The sequence below is a fragment of the Peromyscus maniculatus genome, chromosome 15, assembly GCF_049852395.1.
Source record: "Peromyscus maniculatus bairdii isolate BWxNUB_F1_BW_parent chromosome 15, HU_Pman_BW_mat_3.1, whole genome shotgun sequence".
NCBI lineage: Eukaryota > Metazoa > Chordata > Mammalia > Rodentia > Cricetidae > Peromyscus > Peromyscus maniculatus.
Window position 1 is genome coordinate 62830145 of NC_134866.1, and position 16501 is coordinate 62846645.

At 39.8% G+C, this 16501-nt stretch overlaps 1 long non-coding RNA gene across 1 annotated transcript in view; it reads right to left on the reverse strand.

Annotated features, from left to right (window-relative positions):
- The window catches only part of LOC121822955 (uncharacterized), a 72231-nt gene that overhangs the window by 15884 nt on the left and 39846 nt on the right, over positions 1-16501 (reverse strand). Inside the window, exon 3 of the long non-coding RNA XR_013044895.1 lies at positions 262-406. This is a non-coding gene — a long non-coding RNA (uncharacterized LOC121822955). The remainder of the gene's footprint in view (positions 1-261; positions 407-16501) is intronic.

Here is a 16501-nt window from a genome sequence, read left to right on the forward strand (position 1 = left end):
AAAGCACTTCTATGTAAGCAGAGTTAGGAAACTTGCCTATCCTTCACAGAAAATGTTATTTTACTTTTTGTCAAAATTATTATATGCAGAATATAATGGGAGTGCATATAGGAATCGAGTCATTTTACAAGGCAGTTTGGATAATCTATGTATTTAATAGAAACCCAAAAGGAATTTATCCCTGCGAGTCCCCCACCCAGCCTTGGTGATTTACTCAGCCTGTCTGTTACAATAATCGTTGCCGGGGTGTACAGGACTCACCAGTGACCTATTGCAGACAGTTAATCAAGAGCAGAGAGACCAGCTTTCACAGCACAAGTAGTTACTTGTTCTCAACTTTTCAAAGTTCATAACTCAGTCTTACTGTCACGTTTTTCCGCTTGCCGATCTTCTACGAAGGGTAAAGCTGAGCAGAAAGAAAACCAGAGTCATTAACTGCTTGAAAGTTTAATGTGCTACCAAACCAGAATTAGATGTGATAATGAAATTTCCACTGCTGAAAGCAGACTTCGCCAGCTGATGTATGTAGTGAGAAGGTGGTCTCATAACCAAGGAAAACAAGAAAATACTTAATTTTTTCTATTTCTCATTCAAGTTTTTGTCTATGAAGGCCAAACATTGCCTTAAACTTCAGTTAGACCACTTTGAAAAGAATATGTAGTAAAATCCCTTGTTCCTTTTGGAAAATACGTTGTAAATGTATAGATGTCAATCAAATCCCTTTCCATCTAGAGACATTCTGGAGCAGCAGATATGGTTTAACACTTCACATTTCTATGCTTTATTCATTTATCCTGCGGGAGCATTCCAAATCACCAGTGTCCCTTTCCCAAGGCCTAACACAACCTTAAATCCAGCATTCATGGTATATCAAAGTAAAATTCCAAACATTCTAATTACAGATGGTCCCAAATTTTGATGGTTCAGTTTACAATTTTCCAGTTTTACCACGAAAGTTTCTTTTGAACTTTAACTTTCCCTTTCAGGGCACCCCTGTAAGGTATGCTATTCCTCGGAGACTCTGAGCAGCAACAGCAAAACAGCCGTCCTCGTCGGCCATGTGACCACAGGTGCAGACAGCCTCTACTCTCGGAGGCACTGTTGCTAAGTAAGGTAGGATGATCAGTGGGTTAGTGTACTAAATACACTTTCAACTTATTGTCAACTTACAATCCATACCAACAACTCCATTGGGGCATAATCCCACTTTGAATCAAGGAATATCACTACTTCAGTTTCTGCGTCTATGCTTAATACTTATTGTCAGACTGAGCATGTACTATTTTCCAATACAATGCAATCTCGCCTGCCTTTTTTTGTCTTCACATATGCCACTTTCTCAGCCTGAAGCTCTGGAGCAGAGCTGCTTCTGCTTGCTTCCTGCCTCTAGGTACCAACTGTGTCTTTCTTCCCACTACTTCCACTCAGGGACCTGTTATAGATCACCATCTGTTGAAATTATATTCATCTTAAATTCAGTGAACCTACCCCTTTCAGGAAAAGTTTTCTTCTTGCCCACCTCAAACTGACCTGATCTCTTCCTCCTCTCCATCCAGCAGTCACACTGACTTGCATCTCATATATCAATTCTCTTATCCTGTGGCACGTAGTAGGAGCTCATTCATTGTGTGATCAGTGACTTTGGGCCAATATTGTCCTTCTATCTCCTCCTATTCCTGGGTTATAAGCTTCTTACTCATCAGAGGGAGAGGGTGGGAAGTAAGTGCTTGTTAATCTTCATAACATTTTGTTATCTAACAGGCTCGTTGCATATAATGTAGGCTTGGTAAATATTTCTTGAATTGCATGACTAAACTGGGTGGGTCAGCCTCAGCTAGAAGCACCTCAGTGTGGCTTTCAGATTCATCAGGAGCAATGCTGCTGATGCAAAAGGCAGTTGTCTTTGCTGAATCACACCTGAGTTTATACCACACTAAGCTTTGGAAGGTGCCACCTCCTGAATTAAACCCAAAACAATAGTCTTTTTATACGTTACATTTTACATTCTCTTGGCTTCTTTCAGGCATGAGGACATCTCTGTGAGGTGGTGACCTAAATTTCTGCTGACCTAATTTCCTTGTTGCAAAAGGATTTCGGTGCAGCCAGTCCCCACTGCGGAAAGGTTTTGTTCTACATCACTGTCAAATTTCAATGACAAATGGAATGAACTTTGTTAGTCCTTCTGAGACTTCAGAATAGCTCAGGACATTCCCTTTTAATATCTAAGAGGATTTCAGTGATTTGTCCTACTGGCTACAGAGTGTAAAGGGGCCTCCCTGTTTCCCATGCACTACTCTAAGCTGTCAGGCATGTCCCATGGAAGCAGTAGACACTACCTGCAAATATTTTTTCTGTGTAGTAGCAGGAGAAGGTTGTTAATGAAATGGACATGAATACAAGTGGCAGAATAGACTTACTAGGCTCTTGAGTCAGATACAGAAGTCTTTTCAGCACTAACGGACTCTACATTTGTTCTGGTCCTGTGTATTTTGAAACAAATAGAAAATAACCTCTCTTGTGATTGAAATTAATATTTCTCAATGGTACAAACAGTAAAAATCTATTTTCCAATATACTATTAACATTTTATTTAAATGCATTTGTCCTTGAGGGTGGTCATGGTAAAGGAAAAATGGGATTTAGCTCAAATAATTCAGTAGCTGTAAAAATTATGCAACCATAAACAGAAATATATCAAAAAATGCTTTCCTTTGCGTATTTAAGAAAGTGGAAGATCAAGTCTACTACTTTTTGAAAAGGGGTATACCAGATGTCTATACGGGCTTCTTTCTGTTATTGTTAGAGTCATGTATTTACAGTCAGTCTTAATATGGGATATACTGATTCTGAGATTGAGAATTTTAACAGCTTTCAGTGATATGGTTAAAGTGTCTCCAACTGTTTAAAATTACTAGAATTCTCTTATTTCTGATCATAAATTACAGCTCAACAATGCTATTCCAGTGTTTCCACTGGAAGCAAGTCTCTTGGAAGACCTTCAGGCACCACAGCCTGGGCAGTCAGAGATGTGGTCAGCAGAGTGGAGAGGAGGGCACCGAAAGCAGCTGTCCCAGAGACAAATCAAACTTCACTTGTAATGTGAAATTATACAAAAGGGAAGAAGAAAGCTGGCAAGCAAAAGCAAAAGCTATTCTCAAGAGAGAAAAGATATACAAAAATCAACTGCAGGTCAAAAAGAGATGTGGTGAGGAGTTATTTTTAATAAGAACAAGATTAGACAAAAATCAATACAGAAAAAAATTATAAAAATCAAAACCTGTTGAATAACTTTTTGAAAAGTGTCCTGGATGTTAAGAATAAAAAATATACCTTTTGCTCTTTAGTAATCAGATTATGTGAAAAGAAAACCAAATAAGTGACCATCACTAAGAATCTGCTGAGGACAAGACACTGACCCAGGTGCCAGGAAAAGGGGTGACTGAAACTGGCAAACCATATACTGCTGCACTGCTGCATCATGATTAATTAAATACAAGCCAGAGGAACTGATCATTTAGGACTGAGTGTTTTACAGTAACCCGGTGTACCATCATAAACCAAAAGCAGAGAGGGAGACATGAAGTGTAAGACAGGACTGGAAAAAAGGAGGAAGAAGATGGGGGAAGAGGAGGAGGAGCAGCAGGTAAGAAGAAGAAATGCATGGGAGACAATGCACCCAGTGGCTGGTTCTTCAGCAGTGCTGTGGATATGGCTACCTACTACAAAATAGATACTCCCTAGATAGCATTTGCCAGAATTTCTAAAGATATCTATGAAGAAAAGAAATCCATGAGATTCCCTCACAAAATCAAAGGTCATTGTCTTTCCAAAAGATTTGCTTTAGAGAAGGAATATCTTGGTCTATTTCTGTGAGTGACAGGGTCAGCAGTGAGAACATCCTCCTGTGAAGCAAGAGTTGAGAAGCTGCTACCTCCAAAAGAAATAGTCTCAGTACACAATGGCCTAGGATGGGTGCACACACTGGAGACTTCGTGTGGACCTTTCAGATCTTTTTCACATGCCCTAATTAAGGAGCCCATGCGACCTCCATCTCGATTTGTACAGGAGACAGTAAAGCTTTCAAGATCCAAGTCAACTGATAACTGAAAACACGTGGTCTCGTGTATCCAAACTCTGTGGGGAAGTTTAAAGCCATGTCTTCCTAGGAGAACTGGCTTTCCATGATGGTCTACTTCAGAAAGTATTGGAAGGACAAACAGCCTCTGGCTGTCGGGGTCCATTGACTCAGCACCGTCACCTGACAGCATCACTCTCTGATCCTGGTGCAGCACATGCCTGCTGCTCCAGGGTCTCTCGGTTGAGCACAGGAAGAACAGGCTGACTTCTAAAACCCATTTTTACTTTATCAGAACAAAGAGGACAGCGCAAGTGAAAGCCAGCTCCAGTCTAGCTTTTCACAAAGTTGCCTGAGCCTGTCTCTGTTCAGGCACACTCCTTGTTGAACCTTTGCTTTTAGAAGCCGCAGTAGATTGAACAGAGTTTTTGAAAAACCCATGATTCCCACAAGGATTTGTGAAGTGTTGAACGTCTGGCATTTGGGTGTTCTGAATAAAAGGACTTTGCCAGGAGTTTTGAGATCAGAGATCCACAATTAATTCTGACTGCTTGGATCAATAAAGATTGTTTTCCTTTGAAACAGAGCACCTATAAACTTATGTAATTTGAGGTATAGGAAAATCATTGCTGAACAAGTAAAGAGTGCTTAGCTGCCCACAGAATCCATTTGGTAATAATTTCAGCATGAAAAGTAAGACCATTATTTTGATGGGACAAATGCATTTGAAGGCCATGAAAGATTATATCAGTGAAAAATAAATCTATCTGAATAAAATATATTTTCAGCACCAACTTACTCAGGTGTAGTCCTATTCACAGCAGAGACGCCGTTTAGTGGAAGCTCTTTCCTAAAGGAAAAGTGCGTGTGAGAATTCAGGTTATTTTGTCTAGCGCAGCTGCTACTTGTTCTGCAGAGGCAGGAACGCAGCTGATGACAAGGTGGAATGGGACGTGATACCTCCGTTGGCAACCAGCCGAGAATACAGAATGTTTTAGCCAGTCTGTGGCATGTGATCCATTTCTTAATTGTTGATAACATATAATTAGGACAATCTTAGCCGAGTTTAATGAATGCAGTAAGTTAAACTGCGGTGCTTGAGTAGACTTGGATAGACTTTGTTAGTCTTGGAGCATGGAACTGCAGAGTAACATTTTATAAACAGTACAAAATGGAATCTTCCCTTTACAAACTATCAGCCTGGAATTATGGCCAGCATCCTAACCCACAGTATAAATTCTGTGCACTGTATAAATGTCAACTGATACTCATGGCCAATGTGCCCAAAATAAATTTTCCCTTTGAAGATTTTAAGGTAAGATTTATGTGAAGAAATTGGGCACATATTTAAAAATGACAGACTACATGCTCTGCTTATCAGTTATCAACCTGATTTATTCTGACAGCTTCTTCCTCAGGTGGCCAGAACTCAGTCTATGGACTACACTGTTTTGTTTTATTTTTAATGCAATTATTTCCTTGAAAATAATTTATTGCTTATTATCTTTTCATTAAAATGGATTCCCTGAACTGATTTTTCACACTCATATCACTTAACATTACATTGTTTTAATGCTATCATTATAAAGGATACTAACATCTTTATGTAGACCCTAAGTAAATTACCTGAATTTTTCATATTTCTTACAAAAGATTAATTTTTAAAGGGCGAAATCCTATCAATCTGTGAAGAAATTTAGAAAACTGAGAAATGCACGCTAGCTTTTATCTAAAATAAAACAATAAAACAAAAACTTGCTTAAAGGGAAGTATATTTGTCCATTGCACACACACTTTCCCTAATGTTTTCTTTCTTTTTTTTGTCTTTAAATTTGTTCTAATGTTATCAGAATCAATTTTTAGTTTCAGTCCTCCCAAAGGAGCTGTCTTGAGTGGAGCTCTTATCGGGAAATTGTAATGAAGACTCAGCTCACAGAGCTGTTACTATGGTGCTCACATATCTGAAGAAAATTTTAGTGGAAATAAAATTCCAAAGCACTAAATTTAGAGGTATTTCGTTTCCTAGTAAGAGGCATAAAAATAGCATTACTAGATACAATTTGAATTCCAAGAGGGAGATATTTATTCCTACATGATGTTCAAATGTGTACATTTTTCGCAGCCAGTGTCTTTCCACAGTCCTAGAGACAAATGAAAAATCATGTTACCTAAGTTCCAGTCTAGCCTTTGAAGGGCAGGGCCTAAGAATGGAGGCCTTCATTTTCACTTTGGTGAGGTTTTTACACAGGAACGTTAATGATGAAAGTGTGGCTATTTGAGGCTATACTTTTATGTACTGAGAAAAAAGTAGCGGTGATATGTATTTGTGGTTAGACACTGTGCTGTTTATTCTCTCTCAGAGAGAGGGAGAGACAGAGGACACCATTGATATCCTGGTATAGTGACCAGAAATCTCAAGTATAAACTCTATTATCCATTAAAAACATTAATATTTTGGTGTGCACAAATCAACAAAATTCTATTTTCCAAAAATAGGAATATTGAAAAGTTCCAGAAATTATGACAAAGAATATTTCTGAAATTAAAATTATTCCTTCACAATTAATATAATTCAAATATACCTCTGCCCACTGTTCAGAATGATGCCCAAGTCCTCAAATCAGGCTTCTTTCTAGAAGCATCATCTAAGAGTCTACTGGAAGTACAAGTTTTAAAATTACATTTCAACTTTTACCTCAATTAATGTTTTCTGTGATTAAACCACAAAAAAATAGAAAAAGTCTACAGTAGTTTTTCATGTTTCATCACATCTGAATTCCTAGGTTTTTAAGCAAAAAGAAAATTTTAACTTTCACACAACACGACTAAAAGCTGTTAGCAACCTCTAAAGTTTCTATGAATGAGTGATGTAATGTAAATACTGGAGATGGTGCCTAAACAGGCTTTCCAGTTTTCTACACATTATCTATAAGTTTATAATCCATTCTTATGTTGTAAAGTTCAAGAACACAATAAAGAGAAAGGTTTGTGACTTATTGTGGTCTGTGCACCCAGGAGAGCAAAGGGAAGGGTTGTTTTATGTGTCCGACAAACTGCCCTTAGTGGAGCAATTCAGAAGGCAATCCGTAGCTCCAGCCTCCAAACCCAAATGTACACTGAGCACTAACATGACAGCATGTGCCCATGATTTCGGAGACTATTTTAGGAAATGTGGTCATTATATGCACTTCTTTTTATCATGAATTTTGGATTTGGGAGAAATTTCGGCTCAAAATTTAAAAAGAACTCCAAGGTTTCGTGAGACTTAGTGAAGATTCTCCGATGCTAGATTGAGCAATCCGTCTCTAAACCAAGGTGTAACCTAGCACTTTTAATTATCCATTTGTACCATAAAGGCAGTATTCTTTCACATAGTGAAAATACAGGGCTATGTTAAAAATCTGTATTATTTTCTACATGTGTTTTCTATTTTATAATAGTTTAATTTTCATTTCTATTTGAAAAGGCCTGTTACAAATTCCAAAATCTAATTGGAAAAGAAATATAAAGGAGGCAATTTCATTTTGCTAACGCGTAGAACAGAAACATCTTAGCATTCGTTAAATAAAATTTGCTAATCCCTTTTTTCTTTGAAAAAACACTTAGGTTAGGAAACAATTTTTTTTTAAATGTCAGTTTATACTGTAGAAGAACACTGCACTGTAAAAGTCACCTTAATTCATTATTTATTGATAAAAGAAATGTTTGCCTGATTTTTGTCTGTAATTATTTCTTCCTTTTTAGACTTTATACTAAATATATTCTGCTAGTTTTTATCCAGTTTTCGTTCACAGCAAACCCAACTTCCCACCTTTGCTACTTGCTAGACAAAGTGTATTAGAAGTGATTCTCATATTAACTTCACCAGGAGATAGAGTACAAACTGCTCATTCAGCCGCACATTTTCAGGCTTTGAACTATACAGGAAGTGTATTTTGTGAATACTAAATCAATGTATCTCAAAACATTCCCTAAATCACATTTCTTTTAAGGGCAACCCAGAAATCTTACTACCCTAGATCAGGAAAAGATAAGCACTTGGCTCAAACACAAGGCATTTGGGAGAGTAAAGAGATTTGCTAAATGCTTTAGAACCAACTTAATATTATAGGAATTAACGCCGGAAAATTCAACTATACGTCTCTCATTATGAAAGTAGAATTGCTTCTACCTATGAGCTCTATAGGCCATGTGATTGTTCTAACATGATGGGAGAGCTCCCCGTACAGAGGCAGAGAAGCCTTTCTGGTTTGGGCACTATGAGAGTGCATCTCAGTTTCCAGCTACACTTTACACTCATCTTGGTGGTTGAGTGCAGAAAGGCTCAAAAGAAATGCAAACTTCTACATCTGAGTCCAGAAGGAAATCGGCTAGCGTTACCTAGACCGCAAGAGTGCTCAAGAGTGCTCATCTCTTAGCAATGGCTTTCCCAGAGTCCTGTTGGTTTCAATGTGACATAGATATAAACAAGGAGTTCCCATAACACCCCACTCTTACACCCAAGGAGAGCTGAGGAAGCAGCTGTGTTCAGACTTAAAAAACAAAGGACCTCTGTAGTAGAGCCCCAGTTTGGGCTTCCACCAGGGAGCCACAGTGAAATAAAGCAGAGACTGAACTCTTGTAGCCCCTAAGCCAAGCTAATTTGCTGGCAGGCAGACCAAGCCAAGATAACAGGTGCCCACAACATCTGTAACACCTACAAGTCCAATAGACAAGGGACATCATCCTGAAACCCGGAGGACCAATAGAACTCAGCACCCAGTGATGCCAGCTCTTCCCTACCATGCTTAAGACTGTAAAATCACCAGACACTAACTTGAAGGAGAGCCCAGAAGTGGACAGAAGGCTGAAAAATCTGGGAGACTAAGCATGTTTTCCTAAACAGACAGCATTACCTAAAAGGATGGCTTTAATTATTGGATTGGATTGAATTTTAAAATGCATAGGGCTCTAAATTTATAAGAGAACCAGAATAGTTATAGACAAAATAATCGAACTGTTTTCCAGGCACATCCAAGTTGCTGTGTTCATATGAAGTCAGTGTTCTGCAACCAACACAATGAATAAAGCTTCTGCAGTGAAAATACCCACCTCCCAAATACATCTTACTCACCTACAAGCTCACTACATGGCATTTGGCTACAAAAGAGGAGGAGCTTTTGGGATTCAGATTCTCTATATGTGGTGACTATGTTAACTAACAGGTCAAATGGTCAACTGAGTTTTCTTTTTTGCTTTTCCAAGTATGTATAGAGTAGAAGTATAACTTAATGCTATAATTAGCACACAAAGTAGTGGGTTTCGTAATGACATTTTATACATGTGTATTACTGTACCTTGCTCATGTCTGTCTCTCCCATTACCTTCTCTTATTCTTTCTTAAGTTTGTGTGTGTGTGTGTGTGTGTGTGTGTGTGTGTGTGTGTGTGTGTACTCAAGCGTACCCATGCAAACAACAATACTATCACCTCCAATGGTTATTTGAGGTAACAAGTAAGATTATTTAGATAAAGTTAAGGGCATTTTATAAACTCACTAATGCACAACCTTATGCCTTGGGTCTGGATCCTCCAAAGGCCACCAGCTGCCAGCTGATAGCATCTGGGGGCAGTTGTAAAATTTTTCCGCGTGGGAGCCAAGTTGGAGAAAGTGAGTCATTGGGAGTAACCTCTTGATGTATGTACGTTGTCTCCTTAAGCTGCCCTTGGTGAGCAGTTTCTCTATAGCAAGTGCTGCCCACCATGATGTCATGCCTCACCCTGTCCCCAGAAATGAAACCAGCAGACTGTGACCTGAAACTTCTGGAAGAGTGAATAAAAGGAAGCCTCTTGCGGCAGGAGATAGCTCAAGTTCAGAATGCTTGCTGAGCAAGTACAAGTACCAGAGTTCAGATGCTAACACACTCCTAATCAGCTGAGTGTTCTGTGCATGCCTGTAACTCCAACACCAAGAAGAGATAGGAGAATCCTGGAGCTTGTTACTTTCCAGTGTAGCCAAGCAAACAAAAGAGAGAAACCAAAGTAATCATGTGAGCTCCAGGTTCAGAGAGAGACTCTGCCTTAAAAGGAGTAGGCAGGAAAAAAAATGGAAGATACCCAAAGCCCTCTTTTGGACTACACGCAGGTGAGCATGTACCACACTTACATGTGGCCATACCATACATAACACACACACACACACACACACACACACACACACACACACAGAAAGAGAAACAGAGACACAAAAGTACTTCAAGTTGCTTTTCAAATTGTTTGCTTTTCTACCTCCTTACCTTCCTCTTTTAGGTCACTTCCATAAGAAATGTGAAACAGCCTAAAATACTTAACTGTATGTCATGAAAGATTTGTATATCATGAAATAAAGTAGAATCAACAAGGATGAATCAAACTGAACAAAAGATAAATGATAGAAGGACCTTGAATAAGACTATATTTAGCTAAATTTTAACTTTAAGCTTTATGTTTTGCAAATGAAAAAAAGGCATTGTCTTTGGTAGTCATTAACTCAAAATTTTAAAACCATTAGCTTTATATTAAACATGCTAGTTTCACTTTTCTGAAATTAGAACAGAAAAAAGAGTTGTCTCAAGATGGGAACAATGGCAGTACCAATGGAGGCGCTAGCCTGGAGGAAGGATAAGTTTGTATGTACCCTCGAGAGAACTGTAGGCACCACAGGCCTGCCTGCCGGGAGAAGAACTAGCCTCGCCCAGGGATGAGTCCAGTGGTCCAGTGCAGAGTGCTCAGTCCTAGATGGAAATAAACACAAACAACAGAAACAGACCATGCAGGTTGTGTTTACACGTGTTTGTGTATACACAGACTTATGTGTATGTATATGTGTACACATATGGGTATATGTAGCAATAATAATCAAGTAAAAGAGGTGATTGATTTAAAAGTGAAGACTCATGGGAGGGGCTGAAAGGAGGAAAGGAAGAGGAAAAGTAATGTGATTATATTTTAATTATTTAAAAATAAGAATAAATACAGTATCATAACCCATAGGGAAAAGCTGTTCTTTAGGGAAATGCTGAAAATCCTGCTTGAAATAGATGTAGTTTTTTTCAATATTTAGATTAAGATTTTTGTATATAATCTATAATTATAAGTATATACATATAAAACATAAGCCAAAGCCTCGATTATTTTAACTAATGAATAATTAACTAATTAATGAATTACTATTCAAGGTTAATAGCTATCTGCATTTCATTTTCTTTGTATAAATCAAGGAAAATGAAATAAAAAGATAAAAGAATCAAATAGATATGAGGTGGTCAGTCAGTGAGAAGGAAAAGTACATTTTCTAAATGCACAAGAAAAGATACAATCACCATGTCATTTTACACTAATTTTATCTATAATTGATATTAATAATCATGTAGGCTCATCTCATTCTTAGAGTCTACCATAATGCCTTGTCCACTTCATATTGCCATAAACTTTATTTTTTAGCTTTGCCTATGATTTATTCATAATATAAATTTGGGGTTTAGAGGATTTGTCTGTTTATTTATTTACGGTCTGTTTGTTTGGGACAGTTTCCTTAGGTGACCCTGGCTAATCTGGAACTACCTGTCCATCTTTCTGCCTCTGCCTCCCAAGTGCTGGGACTTCAAGTGTATACCACCATCCTTGGATTAATTTAGTAGTCATTTATTCATGTAGCCCAGGCTAGCTAAGGATGACCATGCACTTCTGATCCTCCCGCCTCCACTTCCTGGGTGACAGGGTTTTAGGTGTGTATCACCATACCAGGTCTGCGCTGTGATGGAGACTGAACCAGGGCTCTATGCTACACAAGTGCCCTACCAGCAGAAGTACACCCTCGGCTCAAGCCTTGGAATCGTAAGCTCGGGCCCACCGTGTAAACTAGATCAGAGTGCTGAAGCTCCCATTGGCCAGGTGTAGAGCTGACTCCCATGCACTCCCCAGTCCCAGAAAGACCTTCAAGGACTTTCAAGCCTTGAAAACCTTCTTAGAGTGGGTCACACAGCCTCCCTGTGCTTCATCTGTAGATTGAGACTAGCAATGGTGTTATATCTTCCTCAGTGGGTTCTGTGACAGCTGGTTGAGTTCTGATATATAAAGTGCTTGGAAGATTACCTAGTATACAGTAAGCACTCAGCAAATGATAGCTTCAGTATTGTTATACATTCAACCCTATGTCTTCTAGATTTATTTTTATTATGGTGTGGGGGGGTGCTGAGGAAGGAACCCAGGACTCTGTATACATGAAGCAAGTGCTATCAAGTCACACCCCAGTCCTTAGAACACCATAAACAATATTTTTAAATAAAGGAAGACCCTGACATAGGACAAAGCCTTTTGCTGTAGATCTGAAAGTGATTCCAAAAAGGAAGACCAATCTCATCTTATGTAAATAATAATCTTGCCTGGCATTCTGAGCTCTGGGAAGAAAACTAAGTCTCTGAGAGGTTAAATGACTAGCCATGGATCACATGTCTAACAAACACCAATGCCAGAGCTCGAACACGGTTTCTCCAACCTCTCATCATGGCTCAAATTAGCTTCATTTGATTGACTAACTGAAGGTAATTAATTACAAGCAGCTGGAGCTGTGTCAGCAAGGTATGCTCTTCACTGCAGTACAATGAGACCCGATCTGATAAGTTATAGTGTCCTTATTATCTACTGGAAGCAAATAGACAGAGGAGTAACAAGTGAAGAAAGAGCAGCTACATAGCACACATGAATTATGGGTATTTCTAAGTTGAAATGTTTTTCTAAGAGAAAAATTTGAGCATTTTGTGCAGGACTTCTTGGGGAGAAAAGACCTTTAGTGGCTGCCGTGTATCTGCAGGACATGAGCAAGATCCACAGGAAACAGATGTAGGTTGTTCCCCCATCATCTTGTGACTTTGACAGAAGCACTGGGCGGCAGAGTGGAGAGAGAGAAAGAATTGAGCTCCCATTACTGAGGGGCACTACCTCTACACCACACCACCTGTCACTCAAGGGGCATCTCCACATCTGCTAAGTCAGTTTGAACTCTATTTTCTGTTATTTGAAACCAAAATATATGAACTTAGAAATGGGGGAACACAAAAGCGAGAGGGAGAGCAGTTTGTACTTGTGTGTCTCGGTCTTCTATGCAAAGTCATTAAAATGATGCTGGTATTTAAAGTGTTTAAGGTTGAAAGTGTGAGAGACCTTTCGGATCTCAGAAATACCAAATACAACCTTCGAGAAGAAGATGCTGAGGTCTCGGCGCTGCGCCACAGCCGATGTCTTTGCACTGGTTGGAGGAGGAGACACAATCATCCCTCCTGGTGTCCTCTACATCTTAGCATGACAGTGCCGAACCCATCTGGTTTACAGGTGTCAGGACCAGAAAACTGGGGGAAGAAATCAGTCCAGAAGGGAACGTGTAAGTGGAACACGCTCTGAACGGGTCTCCTGTGCTCAAGAGGAAAGGGGGAATTTTCTACCCACACGTTGGGCTTTCTGTTTCTGTTTTGTATCCTGTACCCCACCTTAGCCCCCCTTCTCCACTGAAAGGCAATGGGGAAATAGACTTCACCAAAGCACAAGAGAGAACGGCCCACAGTGCAGTCCTGGAAGACAGCCAGTTCCCCAGCATTGATGTGGTCTCACTTAACTCCTCTGGGGTGGACGTATGTCGAGGCGTAGTGACAGCAGCTATTGCAGCAGCTGGCATACAGGGGACTGAAGTGGAGTCACTGCAAGAAGGGTGGGCAGAAGAAACACTCCAGAAAATGCTGAAGCATAATTTCAGGCAATGCCGCACTGTTTGGGAATGTGGGAAACCACAGGGGTAAACAGGCCAAGCTGGCAGGCAGCAGACAGCAGTAAAGCAGGACGTTTTTAATGTGACCCAACAGAAAAACCAGATCAAAGACCTGGAGCAGTTAGCATGAAACGCCTATTCTACAATATTGATTTAGTCTGTGGCCAACTCTTTGTTGCGTACCTACTATGTGTCATATTCTGTGACACTGGAATCCAAAGAAGAAGACATAATTCTGTCCTTGATGTACAAAAGGCTAATGCCACCAGACACAGATGACTAAAATATAGATAATTTTACTCTCCCCCCCCCAAAAAAACAGTGTGTTTATTTGAAATCCCCATTCACATAATGGCAGAAATAAGGCCTCATTTTAACCTACCTTCCAATAGGTTGCCTTTAATTTCCAGGGGTTTAAAGGACTGGGAATCTGGAAGAGAGGAGAGGAGGAGGAGCTCTGGCCTCATCGTCTATATCCTACCAGCACCCAGCATCCTGGCGTGCTCATCTCCACGGGTCCTTCTCGGGAGTGAAGTGAGATGCTGCCAGTCTTGTGCTCACACATCTATGGTTTCATGGAATGACTTGCCATTCCATGTGTCACTTGAGCTCCTGGTCACACCACTGCCAGCACCTGTACCATCTTCTTCCCTTGGCCCTCTACCGCTGTCTGGACTAATGACATTTTACCAAGCCTAGGCGGAAGAGGGTAAGACGGAAGCACCGCTTTATATTTTCAAATCTGATTTCAAACTTCCAGGGCTGAGTTACCAAAAAGCAGTCAGCTCCTTTACTGTCTTGTCCCTGCCTTGAATTGGGCTAGCCTCCTGAATACAGAGGGGAAAGCAGTGGTTACAGGAAACTGGCACAAAGCATCATTTGTGCCTCCAAAGAGCATTTCAAGTGTTAAGTGGTGTTCATCTTTGGGAATGGAAGAACATTTTCTTAAATAGGTAATATATGAGCCTAATCTTGAAAATAGGTAGATGTCCATCAAAAGAAGAAAGTAAAAGAGGGTCAAAGGTCTGGGGGAGGCTTTGCTAATAAACTCAACAGTCTTATGTATCCTGAAATAGTCTAAAACAATACAGCATTATCGAATATCAGAGAATGTGAAAGTTCAATGTCATTTACGTGATGCTGTGCTCACAGGTGGGAAAAATGAACGATGTTACATTTTATATGGATAAAAAGGCTTTTTATTGAAAATCGATTCTCCTCTCATGCAATACATCCTGGTCACATGAAGTCCCTCCACTTCGTCCAGTTTTCCCCCCACCTAACAACTCCCCCAGATCCACGCCTCCTCTAATTCTTCTTCTGAAAAGAGCATGCATGCAAGAAAGGATGGTCAAACAAAACCTAGATGTATATAACAGGACAAGGCGAAAGTTCTCATATCGAGGCTGAAAGGGCAATCCAGTAGGAGGGGGAGTGTCTCAAGAGCAGGCAAAAAGAATCGGATACACCAGCTACCGCTGTTAGAAGTCCTACAAAAACACCAAACTAATAGCCATAAAGTATATGCAGAGGATCTATTTAAATTTCATATCATTTCTTTCATGCTAAAAGTTAAGGACAGTGAAAGATTAAGAAAAACATAGCCTGGAGTAAGGCCCCTAAACAAAAGTCAGGTACAAAATTACAAATACTCTCCTATCATACTTTAGCAAGTACCTATTTGACTATAAACTTCCATTACAACAATTGATTAATCATTGTATGTGAAAAGCATCCCCCACAGCACTTCTTCCAGCTCCAAAATGAAGTTTCAATGTTTCAAAACTGATTTTAAAATCTTTTTTCCAAAGCATGCCAAGACACAACAGGCAGATAGTGTTCACTGTTCTTGCGTGTTAAACTCCCAGGAGCAGTTTGTCTTGCAAATTCTACTGCACACGTGAAGCCTTCCTTTGCTGCTGTGATCGGTACGTGTGCACTGGAGAAGAAAATCCAAAGACACACATCACTCTTCCCAACTTACATTCAGAATTGTGAAGCTGAGCATGCTCAGTGGATCTGACAGCGATTGCTACTGAGGCCTCCACTCTAAATAAATAGTTTAAAATAAAAAGTTGTATAAATACCGGGCTGTGCCAATGATGCGGTTTGAGAGGGGGTGCTATAAACACAAAGTAAATTAAATGGGATCTGCTTTGGTGGGGCAGAGGGCTACTTAGGCTGGTTATTACAGGGAAGATTGTGTTGTGTGGTGCGACAGCACGTACCCGTGTGGCTAACCTACGACTAGTGGAAGAAACAAATCCCACCCATACCTAGGACTGGTGCCACAGCCAGACCACAATCCCTGTGGGGACGAACTTAATTTGCTGAAAATGAAGGCCAGGCTCTGTTGCAGCTCATTAGCTGGTTACAGACACACTGCAAGAAGAAAGTGGAATTTGCTCGATGTTCCAACTTCTACATGTGCTGTGAATAAAACAGACTATTGTTTTTTTGATAAAGAAGTATTGTTTTGAATGTGCAGATTGGCTAAGTGAAGCCAGCAGAATTTTTTGGCCAAATATAGTCTCTTGCTCACTCCTAAAAATCCTAGCTTTCAAATTAGGAGCTGAAGTCATTGAAAAAAAAAAAGTTTACATTCCTGCAGCCTGCTGCAGCAAAGCCAAACAAATGTTTGGCTTAAAGT